The 13,100-nt window shown below is 45.0% G+C and overlaps 1 long non-coding RNA gene across 1 annotated transcript in view; it reads left to right on the forward strand.

Moving 5' to 3' along the window:
* Positions 1–1,653: 1,653 nt before the first annotated feature.
* The window catches only part of LOC132534951 (uncharacterized), a 134,123-nt gene continuing 122,676 nt past the window's right edge, over positions 1,654–13,100 (forward strand). Inside the window, exon 1 of the long non-coding RNA XR_009546715.1 lies at positions 1,654–1,748. This is a non-coding gene — a long non-coding RNA (uncharacterized LOC132534951). The remainder of the gene's footprint in view (positions 1,749–13,100) is intronic.

The raw sequence follows: 13,100 nt of genomic DNA on the forward strand, positions 1-13,100 counted from the left end.
AGGACACCTGCTCCAGTAGTGACCAGCCTTCCCTGAACCAAGATGCCTGTTGGGACAGTTCTGGGAGTGGGGGAGCTGAGCCCCCTGTCCAGGACTCTGCTCTGGCTTCCGTTTCAGCATGTGCGTAACTGAGCCCTTAGGACTTCTGAGTTATAAACTCAGAGTAGAGTTTACCATTCATTCTTTTCACTCATTCAGCCAGTACTGTGGGGATGCTGTTTGGTGTCTGGGGGGTTACTATTATTTTTAGATTCTATTTGCTATAGTAGGGAAGAACAATTCTGTAAAATCATCTTGTCTAGTTATAAAGATAAGAGGGTCGGCAAATTACCTCACTTGGAAAGGCCAAGTGCCTCAATACCTTTTGAGCTCCTTTTACAATGGGCAAGGACCCAGGTTCAAGCCTTGGTGCCTTCCTGCAGGGGGGGGGGGGGGAAGCTTCAAAACCAAAAACAAACAAACATACAAACCACAAAGATTTATCTTTTCTGAAAATGGTGAAATCACTATATTTTTTAATTTACTTCCTTTTTGTTGCTCTTGCTGTTTCATTGTTGTTGATGTCATTGTTGTTGGATAGGACAGAGAGAAATGGAGAGAGGAGGGGGAAACAGAGAGGGCGAGAGAAAAACACACACCTGCAGACCTGCTTCACCGCCTGTAAAGCGACTCCCCTGCAGGTGGGGAGCTGGGGGCTCGAACCAGGATCCATATGCCCCTTGGTCCTTGTGCTTCATGCCATGTGCGCTTAACCCGCTGTGCTACTGCCCGACCCCCTGGACCAAAATTCTTTATGAGTTGCAGAAGGTGGGAGTTGTGGCTTCTGTCATTACTTCTCTGCTGGACATGGGTGTTGGCAGGTGGATCCACACCCCAGCCTGTCTCTGTCTTTCCCTAGTGGGGCAGGGCTCTGGGGAGGGGAGGCTCTAGGACACATTGGTGAGGGCGTCTGCCCAGGGAAGTCAGGATGGTGTCATGGTAGCATCTGCAATTTGGTGCCTGAAAGGAAGTAAGATATAAAGTAGAAAAAAAAAGTTTAATAGACAGGGACCCAAAGTTAGGAAGAGAGCAGATGAAACTAAGGATCTTCGTGTGGGAAGAAGCTAGGCAGTCTATTTTAGGCATGTTCCAAGGGGCCCATGACCTTACTAATTTTTGCCTGAGCCTGACAGCTAACAAGCAGGTGGACTAAAAGTATTGTCTGGGAAGGTGGTGTCAGAGTTGACACTAGGGCTAGAAAGCTGGGTCAGGACAGAGAGAGGCTCCCAAATCTGAGGAAAGTACGCAAATTCTATTGTTTACCCCACCGATCTGACCCAGGGCCTGAGTCTATTCATATTTAGCACAGGAGCCTAATGTATTTTCTTAATTTAGCTGATGTTGTCTTGAGATCTAGGGTGAAATGGGAGGTTCTCTCTCTTCCTCTCTCTCCCTTTTCCTCCCTCTGTCTCTCTCTCTTTCTCTGGCAAACCTTTGTCTGCTGCAGAGGCTTCAGAAGAGCAAGGAAATTAGAAATAGGTATTGTAGTTTGATGAAGTTGTGGCATTACTTGCTCAAGTGCCCATTTCCTAGGAACTAAATCTCTTTTAAATGATGTTCAGAACAGAAAAAACAAAACCCTGGTTTGCAAACCAAATCTTCTTTCTACCCACCCTAGGTGCCCAGCTGTGGTGGGTGACAGGCACTTTCCTGAGACGACTTCCTCTCCATCTCACTGTGCGTGTTCTCTGTACAGTGCAAATAAATAGGTAAGCTTACAAATTTTATTAATGTATTTGATGCATCTTTGGGAGACGTGTAATCAAGAAAGTACCTTGGGCATTGGATTTCTTTGGAATCTGTTGAAGTGAAGAAACCATTTTAAAGATTTAACAGACTTCAGTGTATTTTCTACATGTTTGTGCCCTGATGGGAAATGCTGAAGTACTGGTGACCATCCATCTGGCCAATACAGAAGTTGTTTTCTACAACAGAGAAAAAGGCAGAATTGAACTTTTATGTTGGGTGGGGGGAAGGGATGGGTCAGTTTTATTGAAATCTTAAGAATTGTACACAATTCTTACATACTCTGTATGCATAATATAACATGGAGCATTTGAAGTAGCCGAAGATACAAGTAGCTTGCTTTACATTAGAAAGCTCTCCCCTCCCCTTCTCTCCCCTCCCCTTCTCTCCCTCTCCCTCTCCCTCTCCCTCTCCCTCTCCCTCTCCCTCTCTCTCTCTCTCTATCTCTCTCTGGCTTATGGTGTTGCTGGATATTTAACCCGAAGCTTTAGAGCCCCTGGCATGAGGGTCTCTTTGCAGAACCATTATGCTATCTACCCCCACCCCCAGTTTCATATATTTCTAAATTAACTTCTATATTCTTTCAAATATACTCTTGACTTGGGGGAAAAACAGTTATCTTTGCCTTTCTAAGCATGACTTCATCTGATGGTAAATGAATTATGTCCTGTGTCTAAAATCAGTCTCTCCTCTCCTTTCCTCTCCTCTCCTCTCCTCTCCTCTCCTCTCCTCTCCTCTCCTCTCCTCTCCTCTCCTCTCCTCTCCTCTCCTCTCCTCTCCTCTCTTCTCCTCTCCTCTCCTCTCCTCTCCCCTCCCCTCCCCCCCCCCTCTCTCTCTCCACACCTCCCAGCCTGTTTCTATCTTTCCCTAGTGTGAAAGGTGAGATTCTGGGACACATTGGTGAGGTTGTCTGCCCTTGTAAGGAAGTCAGGTTGGTGTCATGATAGCATCTGCAACTTGGTAGCTAAAAAATAGTAAGATATAAAGTACGGTGGATTGGTTAATAATCAGGAAGCTAAAGGTAAGACAAATGAAGCTAGGGTCTCCATATGGAAGAATCTAGGAAACCTATTTTAGGTCTGTTCCAAAGGGCCCATGACTTTACTAATTTTTGCCTGAGCCTGACAGCTAACATGCAGATGGACTAAAAGTATTGTCTGGAAAGATGGCGTCAGAGCTGGCTATAGGACCATAATGCTGGATCAGGGCAGAAAGTAGATTCCAAATATGAGAAAAGTATATAAATATTGTTAAGTATAAACCCCATCGGTCTGACCTAGGGCCCATGCCTATTCCTGTTTAGCACAGGAGCCTGAGTGCCCTCTGAGTCCTTGTTAGTCTAGGCTCACAGTCCATGGTCACAGCTGGGAACATTCTAGGCTGCACTCATTTCAGGACCCGTCTTCCTCGAGTGGCAGAGTGGGTTACCTATCCTCCCTTCAGAGAGTGGGGCAGTTTCTACCACTGTTGTTCTCCACTGAGGGCAAGGTCCTGTAGAGGCCCTCAAGAGGGTTTATGATGCTGTTCCTGAGGGAGATGACCAGTGATGGTGCCTGTGTGGGAATCCCAGGATCCCCTGACTAGGGCTCCAGACGACGGGGTGGCCTGGTCTTTTCTGAAATAGTCTATCTCCTCTGCATCCTCCTCTCTCTTTTTGTCCTCCTCCTTTTCTGATAGACCCAGGGAAGGAGCGGTATCTCAGTTGTCTGCAGGTAGTCTGTGTTAATCACTTTCTCATATTAGGAGAAATGATTCTGTTTACACTGAATCCACTCCCCCTTCCTTCCCCTTTTGAATTATCTCTTTGAAATCTTCTATTTTCTTCTTCAAATTGTGTACATGACTTTCAAAGAATCCCTTTGGCTAGATCCAATCACTGGGACCTTTCTTCCAGAGACGAAATCTCTTGGCAACCTTTCAGACTTTTGAGAGCTAACTACAACTGAATTTATGACAAATCAAGTACCTTTTGAGGAGTAAATTGGCTTTGAAATGGAACTGAAATATTCAGGGAAAATGTACCTACTGAAAGGCACTTGAAGTCATAATAGATTTGCGGTTGCATTATCTTAATTTTAAATCATAGATGCTAAAACGGCAACGTCGTGGATGAGGGTCAAAATGTACAATACAGATCAGAGCAGACACATGTCTCCCTTCATTGGTGGGTCTCGTAAAAGCTCACAACACTGTTTCTTGGTGGGTAGAACCATGAAAATGGGTAAATCATTTGGAACTGTATGTTTTCTATAGCAGAAAATTTTCTAGGAATATCTGTTGTATTTTTATCTTAACTGTTTTATGTTTGTCCTTTACTTAGGATCATCTCTCTCTCTTTTTTTTTTTTTTTCCATTTTCAAGACTTAGTAAAATGGAAAAAAATAAAGGAAACATTTTTTCCCCTTGTCTCCCATGCCCTGTGTAATACTACCTCCCCTGTGGACTTCCCCTCTTTCTATCACAGAGGAAAACAAAGAGGGAGAGACACAGAGACAAAGAAGAGAGCACAGCACCACTCAGCCCACCAGTGAAGCCCCCACTCTGCCTGGTTCCCCCCGTAACAACTGGGGCCTTGATCCTGGGACTTGATGCATGAAGTCCACACTCAGATGACTGAGTTCAATCCTGGTTGCAGCAGATACCTTCTTTCTTTTTTCTTTTTCTTTTTCTTTTTAGAATTTTTATTTATAAAAAGGAAACACTGACAAAACCATAGGATGAGAGGGGTACAACTCCACACAATTCCCACCACCAGGACTCCATAACCCACCCCCTCCCCTGATAGCTTTCCTATTCTTTAGCCCTCTGGGAATATGGACCCAGGGTCATTGTGGGGATGCAGAAGGTGGAAGGTCTGGCTTCTGTAATTGCTTCCCTGCTGAACATGGGCGTTGACAGGTCGGTCCATACTCCCAGCCTGGTGCTCTCTTTCCCTAGTGGGGCGGGGCTCTGGGGAAGCAGAGCTCCAGGACACATTGGTGGGGTCGTCTGTCCAGGGAAGTCTGGTTGGCATCATGGTAGCATCTGGAACCTGGTGGCTTTAAAGACAGTTAACATACAAAGCCAAACAAATTGATGATTAATCATGGATCTAAAGGCTGGGATAGTTCAGATGAAGAGTTGGGGGGTCTCAGTTTTATAGATAGTTAGTAGGCCTATTTTAGTTATATTCCAAAGAGTCCATGACTATACTAGTTTTTTTTTTTTTTCCTGAGCCTGACATCAGCTATGCATGTGGACCCAAGTTATTGTCGGGGGAGATAATGTCATGGATGGAAAAAGGACCAGAAAGCTGGGTCAGGAAAGAGAGCAGCTCCCAAATATGCGAAAGGGGTATAGATATTGTTGACTGTAAACCTCATTGATTTGATATGATCTGGGGCCCATATTCATCACAGGAGCCTGTGTGTCCTCTGCATCCCTGTAGATCTGAGCTCACACTCTGTGGTCACGAGTAGGAACGTTCCAAGCCGCCAGCACCTGAAAGCCCCCCAGCCCTACTGCCCTCCTCCCCCAGTGTCCTTTCCTTTGGTGCAATACACCAAACCTGTACACATTTTACTCTGTGTTTCCCCTTCTTTTGTTATGTCTCAACTTCAGTGTCCATGAGTGACATCATCCCATATCTATCCTTGTCTTTCTGCCTGATCTCACTTACCATGATTCCTTCAAGCTCCATCCTAGAGGAGGCAAAGAAAGTGACTTCATCATTGTTCACAGCTGAGCAGTATTCCATTAAGTGCACATAGAGCATATCTTGAGTTCTTCCTTAACTTCTGCTAAAAGTACAGAAGGACAGATGGTTAAGACAAATAACCAACCTCCAGAGAGGACTGTTTGAATCTTCTCTCTGCTCAGGGATTGCTCTGCTTGCAACAAAATGACATAAATGGATTTCTCGTTAGCCATTCTGCTGTGTTCTGTAAGGCAGAAACTCCCCCTTCTGTAAAGCAAAGTCAAATCTCAGCCTTCCACATGAGATGGTCTCACTCATAGGCAGTTGAAAAGATCAGAAGGGAAAACACAAAGCAGAACTTGGACTGGAGCTGGTGTATTGCACCAAAGTAGAAGACTCTGTGGTGGGGGGGGGGGGAAGGGTTCAGGTCCTGGAACAGGATGGCAGAGGAGGACCTAGTGGGGGCTAAATTGTTCTGTGGAAAACTGGGAAATGTTACACATGTACAAACTATTGTGTTTTACTGTCAGCTGTAAACCATTATTCCTACAATAAAGAAATTTTAAAAAATCATCCTTCCAAGAGGATTGAAGATTTTCTAATTTAGTCTACTTACTCTGGATATTTCCATAAATAGCACTGTCATCTGTGAAAATTTCACAAGTCTCTAAAGTCAGTGAACAATTAAGTCAAATTAGTTCAGCCGATTAATGCAGGAGTCTAATGGAAAGAAAATGGTCTTTGTTAATCAGTGATCTTAGATTAGAATTCAGCCTCTGCTTCTCATTGGCTTTACAGCCTTGTCTGAATGAGTGAAAGTCTCTAAGCTATAGTTTCATCGTGGGTAAAATGGGTATTATGATATCTAGCAGCTGTGTTGGGGGACACTGTAATAAGATATGTGAGAAATGTCTGTGGCCATGTGGGGTACTTACTGGATACTGAGCAGATGTTAGTTTGTTTTTTCTGTGCTCTGTACTAGACCCCTACACACACACACTCACACACACACACACACACACACACTCACACACACACACACACACAACTTTTCACTAAACTTTCATTGAATCGTTTTATTTTTAAGTGAAATAAAATGGTCAAATTGGCCTTATATGGAAATAAGCTTAGTCATTTTCTATCGTAAGGGCATCACTAGTCCTGATGCCAAGAGCATGCACTGCTGTTTAATGCAGAAGTTACTCAAGCATGATAAATGCAGGGGCCAGGTGGTGGCAAACTTGGTTAAGTGCACACACATTACAGTGCACGAGGACCCAGGTTCAAGCCCCTGGTCCCCACCTGCAGGGGGAAAGCTTGACCAGTAGTGAAGCAGGGCTGCAGGTGTCTCTCTGCCTCTCTCCCCCTCCATATATATTGCGTTGCTAACTTAAAACATATGGGTGGTTTTTGCCATTTGGGCTTTGTTGTTCTGAGCCAACATTTTTAGATAGGCAGGGGGAGGGGGAGGGGGAGGGGGGAGTGAGAGGGAGAGGGAGAGGGAGAGGGAGAGGGAGAGGGAGAGGGAGAGGGAGAGGGAGAGGGAGAGGGAGAGGGAGAGGGCCTCAAGCACTGGAGCTTCCTGGGCATGTGAGGGAGGCCTCACTGAAACCTGGGTGTGTGCCTGAACTGACAGAGTGGAGCCACTATCCAGGGGAGCTGCCTCCCCAGGGCCCTTTAACTTATACTTTCTCACAGACTCCTGCTTCAGAAACAAAAACAACAGCAACCAAAGTTTATAATAACTGGTTATAATAACCAAAGTTTATCAGTTCAGAAACTAGCCCTCCAAAATGAGAACACTACAGATTCTGGGGAACATTTAAACTCTATAATTTGGAAAGGCCTTATTGTAAATCTAATAACTAGAGCCATTTCCAGAATACTTTGCTGTCTTTTTTTAAAAAAATATTTACTTATTTTCCCTTTTGTTGTCCTTGTTTTTTATTTTTGTTGTAGTTATTATTGATGTCATCGTTGTTGGATAGAACAGAGAGAAATGGAGAGGGAAATACAGAGAGGGGGAGAGAAAGACAGACACCTGCAGACCTGCTTCACCACCTGTGAAGCGATTCCCCTGCAGCTGGGGAGCCAGGGGCTTGAACTGGGATCCTTATGCCGGTCCTTGTGCTTCACAACATGTGTGCTTAACCCGCTGCGCTACTGCCCAACTCCCTGTTGTCTTTTAAAGTTGTTAATCGTGTGTGTGTGTGTGTGTGTGTGTGTGTGTGAGAGAGAGAGAGAGAGAGAGAGAGAGGGAGAGAGAGACTAACTCCAAAGCCCTGTTCCTCTGGCTTCAGGTGTGTTGGGGGTTGAGGTGAGGCTGGGACCTCCAGGGCCTCAGGTATGTGAGTCTGGTGCCTTCCAGCTGTCCAGACTCCCAGGCTCCAGAATGCTTAGCACAGCATAATGCAAGTCACAACAGACAGGTGGGGGCAGTTTCTGCCCACAGCAAACCCTGTCTATTTTGATGTTCCTTGTTTCCTTTGAGGGTTGCTTCTTACGTCCTCTATCTTTTAAAAAAAAGAATTAAAAAATTATTATTACATAGAGACAGCCAGAAATTGAAAAGGGAGAGGGAGAGAGAGAGGGAGAGAGACAGAGACACACCTACAGCCCTGCTTCACCACCTGTGGAGCTTTCCCCCTGCAGGTGGGGACCAGGGCCTTGAACCCAGTTCCTGTGCACTGTAATGTGATGTGTGTGCTGAAGCAGGTGGACTATCACCTGGCCCCATTTCCTTCTTAGTTTTCCTACATCAAGGAACTTGGTACTTTTTCTTTTACCAGCATCACATTTTCACTAGTCACTTTTGTAGATGTTTTACAAAGCATAAATATATATCAAATAGACACCATTACTACCTTCATTTCAGAAACAAGGAAATTAAATTGTAAAGAGGACATGATTTGCCCATGCCAGGACAGGAAAATTAAAACTGAGACCTTGGGTATCTAATTTGGGTATATAATATTATTACTGTAGCTAGTGCCTTTCATCATGATGCCGGGGCACGCGTAGATGTGACACACTGTGTATTCAGCTACGTGTTATTTATACAGGTGAATATTTATTAGATGGCATTTTATTGGAGGCTAGGGAGACAACAGAATGGCTCATACAAACCTGACACTCTTCATCCTGACAGACGCCCTGTGTCCTTGGAGCCTCCCCTCCCCAGAACCCTGCCCCACTAGGAAAGACAGAAACAGTCTGGGGGTGTGGATCCACCTGCCAACACCCATGTCCAGTGGAGAAGCAATTACAGAAACCAGAACTCCCACCTTCTGCTCCCCATAAAGATCTTTGGTCCATCCCAGAGGGATAAAGAATAGGGAAGCTTCCAGTGGAGAGCATGGGACACGGAACTCTGACGGTGAGAATTGTGTCAAATTGTACCCCTGTTATCTTACAGTCCTGTTAATCATTATTTTTTATTATTTTTTATTTTATTTATTTATTCCCTTTTGTTGCCCTTGTTTTATTGTTGTAGTTATTATTGTTGTCGTCGTTGTTGGATAGGACAGAGAGAAATGGAGAGAGGAGGGGAAGACAGAGAGGAGGAGAGAAAGACAGACACCTGCAGACCTGCTTCACCGCCTGTGAAGTGACTCCCCTGCAGGTGGGGGAGCCGGGGTTCGAACCAGGATCCTTATGCCGGTCCTTGTGCTTTGCGCCACCTGCGCTTAACCCGCTGCGCTACAGCCCGACTCCCCCTGTTAATCATTATTAAATCACTGATAGAAGATAAAAAAAATAACAAGACAAAAACCCCCTGAGACTCAGAGGCTCTGGCTTCCATCTCCTGTACCACCTTGAGCCAGAACTGAGCCGTTCTCTGCTTTGGTGCACGCAGGACCCAGGTTCGAGTCCCGGCCCCAGCCACACTGGGTGAAGCCTGGTGCTGTGATATCTTTCCCTCTGACCTTCCATGTCTCTGTCTCTCTTTCTCTCTCTAAAAGTCAACTGGAGTGAAGCCCCAGTGACAGAAAAAAAATATTGCATTTCATGTAATATTCAACTATCTTAGATTCACCCTGAATATACCTTTACACATACATCTGATCCTTTGTTGTTGTCCCTCTTGAGTTATTTTGATGCCATTAGATCTGAGTCTTTCGATCTCACGAGTGAAAGACTTGCATGTTTTTTTCCCTGTTATGACCCTTGATGCAAAGCAGAAAGCAGCAAACGTAGGGTTTGTGAGGTGCAAGGCACTTAATAGAGATGCATTCTGAATGGTGTTCCTGTACTGGGGCTTATTTCTTTAATTGCTTTATAATATTTTACCTTATTCCTTTTTTTTCTTGTGTGCTGATTTCTGTCCTCTCTCTCTCTCTCTTTTTTTTTCTACTTTTCTTCCATCCCTCGTCTTGTTTGAAATAAGTAGGAAGACCTGTTTTTATTTAAAATAATAGGTTATTATCTTATGACATCAGTCACACTCTTGCCTTGATACTCTTGCATGTCATGAGGAGTTTGGAAATTTAGCACATGTAAACTTTATTAATTTCTTCTTCTTCTTATCATCATTATTATTATTTTGCCTCCATGGTTATGGCTGGGGCTCAGTGCTGGCACTACGAAGTCACTGCTCCTGGTGGCCATTTTTTTCCATTTTACTGGATAGGACAAAGAGAAATTATGAGGGGAGGAGGAGACAGAGGGGAAAAAGACAGGGAGACACCTGCAGACCTGCTTCACCGCTTGTGAAGCATTCCCATCTGCAGGTGGAGAGCCGGGGGCTCGAACCCAGGTCCTTGCATGAGTCCTTGCACTTAGTACTAAGTGTGCCTAACCAGGTGCACCACTGCCCAGCCCTTAAACTTTCTTTCTTTTTCAGATTTATTTATTTATTTATTTTTAATGAGTGACAGAAGGAGAAAGAGAGAAAGGGAGGGAGGGAGAGAGGAATGAAGGAAAGAGAGGGAGGGAAGGAAGGAAGGAAGGAAGGAAGGAAGGAAGGAAGGAAGGAAGGAAGGAAGGAAGGAAGCCTTTACCAGACTACGCGGTAGCCGGGGTGACTGTGTCCTTTGGGCTGTCTCTGACTCTGTCTCATGCCTCTGAGGATTCACGGCTCCCTCCAGAAGTGGAGTGTGCTTCCTGAGGCGGCAGAGTGCTAGGGAAAAGCAAGGCGTCCAGAGCTGCAGGCCTGCCAAAGGTGAGCGAGCGAGGGGCCCTGCTGAGTCTCAGGAGTCTGCCTGCCAGGTCCACAGGGTCTGTGGTCTGCAGCTGCCCTTCCAGTGCGACCATGATGCATTGCAGACGCCCCATGCTTTGCCTCATCTGTGGCTTCCATCTATGTGATATGCCATGCTTTCTTAGCAACACGTCTTTGTTTTCTTGTTTTATTATCAAAAATGTGTTTTTTTCCTTTATTGGGGGGGGGTTAATGGTTTACAGTGGACAGTAAAATACAATAGTTTGTACATGTGTAACATTTCTCAGTTTTCCACATTTCCATTCAACCCCCACAAGGCCCTTCTCTGCCGTTATGTTCCAGGATCTGAGCCCTACTCTCACCCCCAGAGTCCTTTACTTTGGTGCAATACACCAACTCCAGTCCAAGTTCTGCTAAGTGCTTTCCCTTCTGATCTTGTTTTTCAACTTCTGTCTGTGAGCGAGATCATCCCGTATTCATCCTTCTCTTTCTGGCTGATCTCACTTCACATGATTTCTTCAAGCTGTATCCAAGATGAGGCAAAGAAGGTGAATTCACCATTTTTAACAGCTGAGTAGTATTCCATTGTGTATAGAGACCACAACTTGCTCAGTCACTCGTCTGTTGTTGGACACCTGGGTTGCTTCCAGGTTTTGGCTATTACAAATTGTGCTGCTAAGAACATAGGTATACAGAGATCTTTTTGGATGGGTGTGTTGGGTTCCTTAGGATATATCCCCAGGAGGGGAATTGCAGGGTCATAGGGTAGGTCCATTTCTAGCCTTCTGAGAGTTCTCCAGACTGTTCTCCACAGGAGTTGGACCCATTGACATTCCCACCAGCAGTGCAGGAGGGCTTCAGAGGAATATTTTGGTGTATAACTGCTTACAGGCTCCTTGATCTGAACTTCAGTGTACTGTTTCTGCAGTGTAGCATGCAGATGTTTATATGTGTAAGTCCATTTTAACAACTCATTCTCATCAGTAATCTGAGCAGCCCCATTAGAATAGAGCTAGTCGACTGACTTCTGCTTTAAATATACCTTAGTTGGAGTCATATAAATATTTTAATTGCTTGTATAATATATTTAGTCTTTTCATTAAAAAGCTTTTCATATACTTGGAAGGGCAGACTAACAATGCACTCTGTCAAAATCTTCATTCGTTAAACAATTTCTTATTAAGGAATATGGCGAAACTTTCAGTGAATCCAGTTCTCTCAAGTTCAAATCCTCTTCTGTCTTAAGCTTGACATCACAGACCTAAGATCAAGTACAGACTTCACAAGACTGTCCCTCAGATTCTTCTAGGTCAGTGATTCAATTCAATAAACGTACAGTTTGTTGCATAAAGTAAAGTACTGCTATGAATGTGGACCACGTCCACACTGTTATCTTTCACTAGCCAAAATGTGGTAGAATTTTTGTCTTCACATCAGGAAAGCTGATCTTGCTGAAGACATAATCTTGGTCAACGGCAAGTGTGTGTACTGACCTGAGTCTCTCACAGACCCTGGGTCATGTCCTCCAGGTGGACCTGACTTGGCGGGCCTGGCGGAAGGAGGGGCACTGGCTGAATTTACATCTTCTAGAGGAAGGGGGACAGGAAAACCACTCTCCTCAGTCAGCATTTCTCTTTGCTGTACGTCCCCTGGGCAAGTACACTTGATTGCCTTGTTTTATGAGTTGCTTACATTCTTACAACTTGATTCTTGTGTGATCCCTTCCATCCCTTCCAGGGATGGTCTTCCTCACTTCTGTCTGACTTAGTTCTGCTGAGTGCCGCTTTCCATTCCGGCTGCCACAGCTAAGTCACTTGGCTCTGAACTCAGTGTTTCCTTACTTCGTAAGGGCACAGCGTATGTAGTCTTGTATGACACATGCTGTATTTTTCATATTGATTTTGTCTATAGAAATACATTGTCTACTCTGTGCCCTAATCCAGATTTCTAGTCCCATTCTCTACACTGACATCATTTTCCCAGACAATACTTTCAGCCCACCTGCATGTTAGCTGTCAGGCTCAGACAAAAAAAAATTGACTGAAGTCAAGGGCCCCTTGGAATATAGCTGAAATAGACTCCTAGCTTTTTCTGCACACAAAGACCCTTAGTTGCTTTCATCGGCTCTATTCCTGCGTATAGATTCCTGAACACTTTGTCCTGCTTTATATCTTACTGCCTTTCAGCCACCAAGTTGCAGGTGCTGCCATGACACCAACCTGACTTCCCTGGGCAGAAGCCCTCACTCATGTGTCCTGGAACCTCCCCTCCCCAGAGCCCTGCCCCACTAGGGACAGACAGAGACAGGCTGGGGGTCTGGACCCACCTGCCAACACCCATGTCCAGCTGAGAAGCCATGACAGAAGCCAGACCTCCTGCCTTCTGCTCCCCATAAAGAATTTGGGCTCATATTCCCAGAGGGATAAAGAATAGGGAAGCTTCCAGTGGAGGGGATGGGACAGGGAGCTCCGGTGGTAG

The sequence above is a fragment of the Erinaceus europaeus genome, chromosome 20, assembly GCF_950295315.1.
Source record: "Erinaceus europaeus chromosome 20, mEriEur2.1, whole genome shotgun sequence".
Lineage (NCBI taxonomy): Eukaryota > Metazoa > Chordata > Mammalia > Eulipotyphla > Erinaceidae > Erinaceus > Erinaceus europaeus.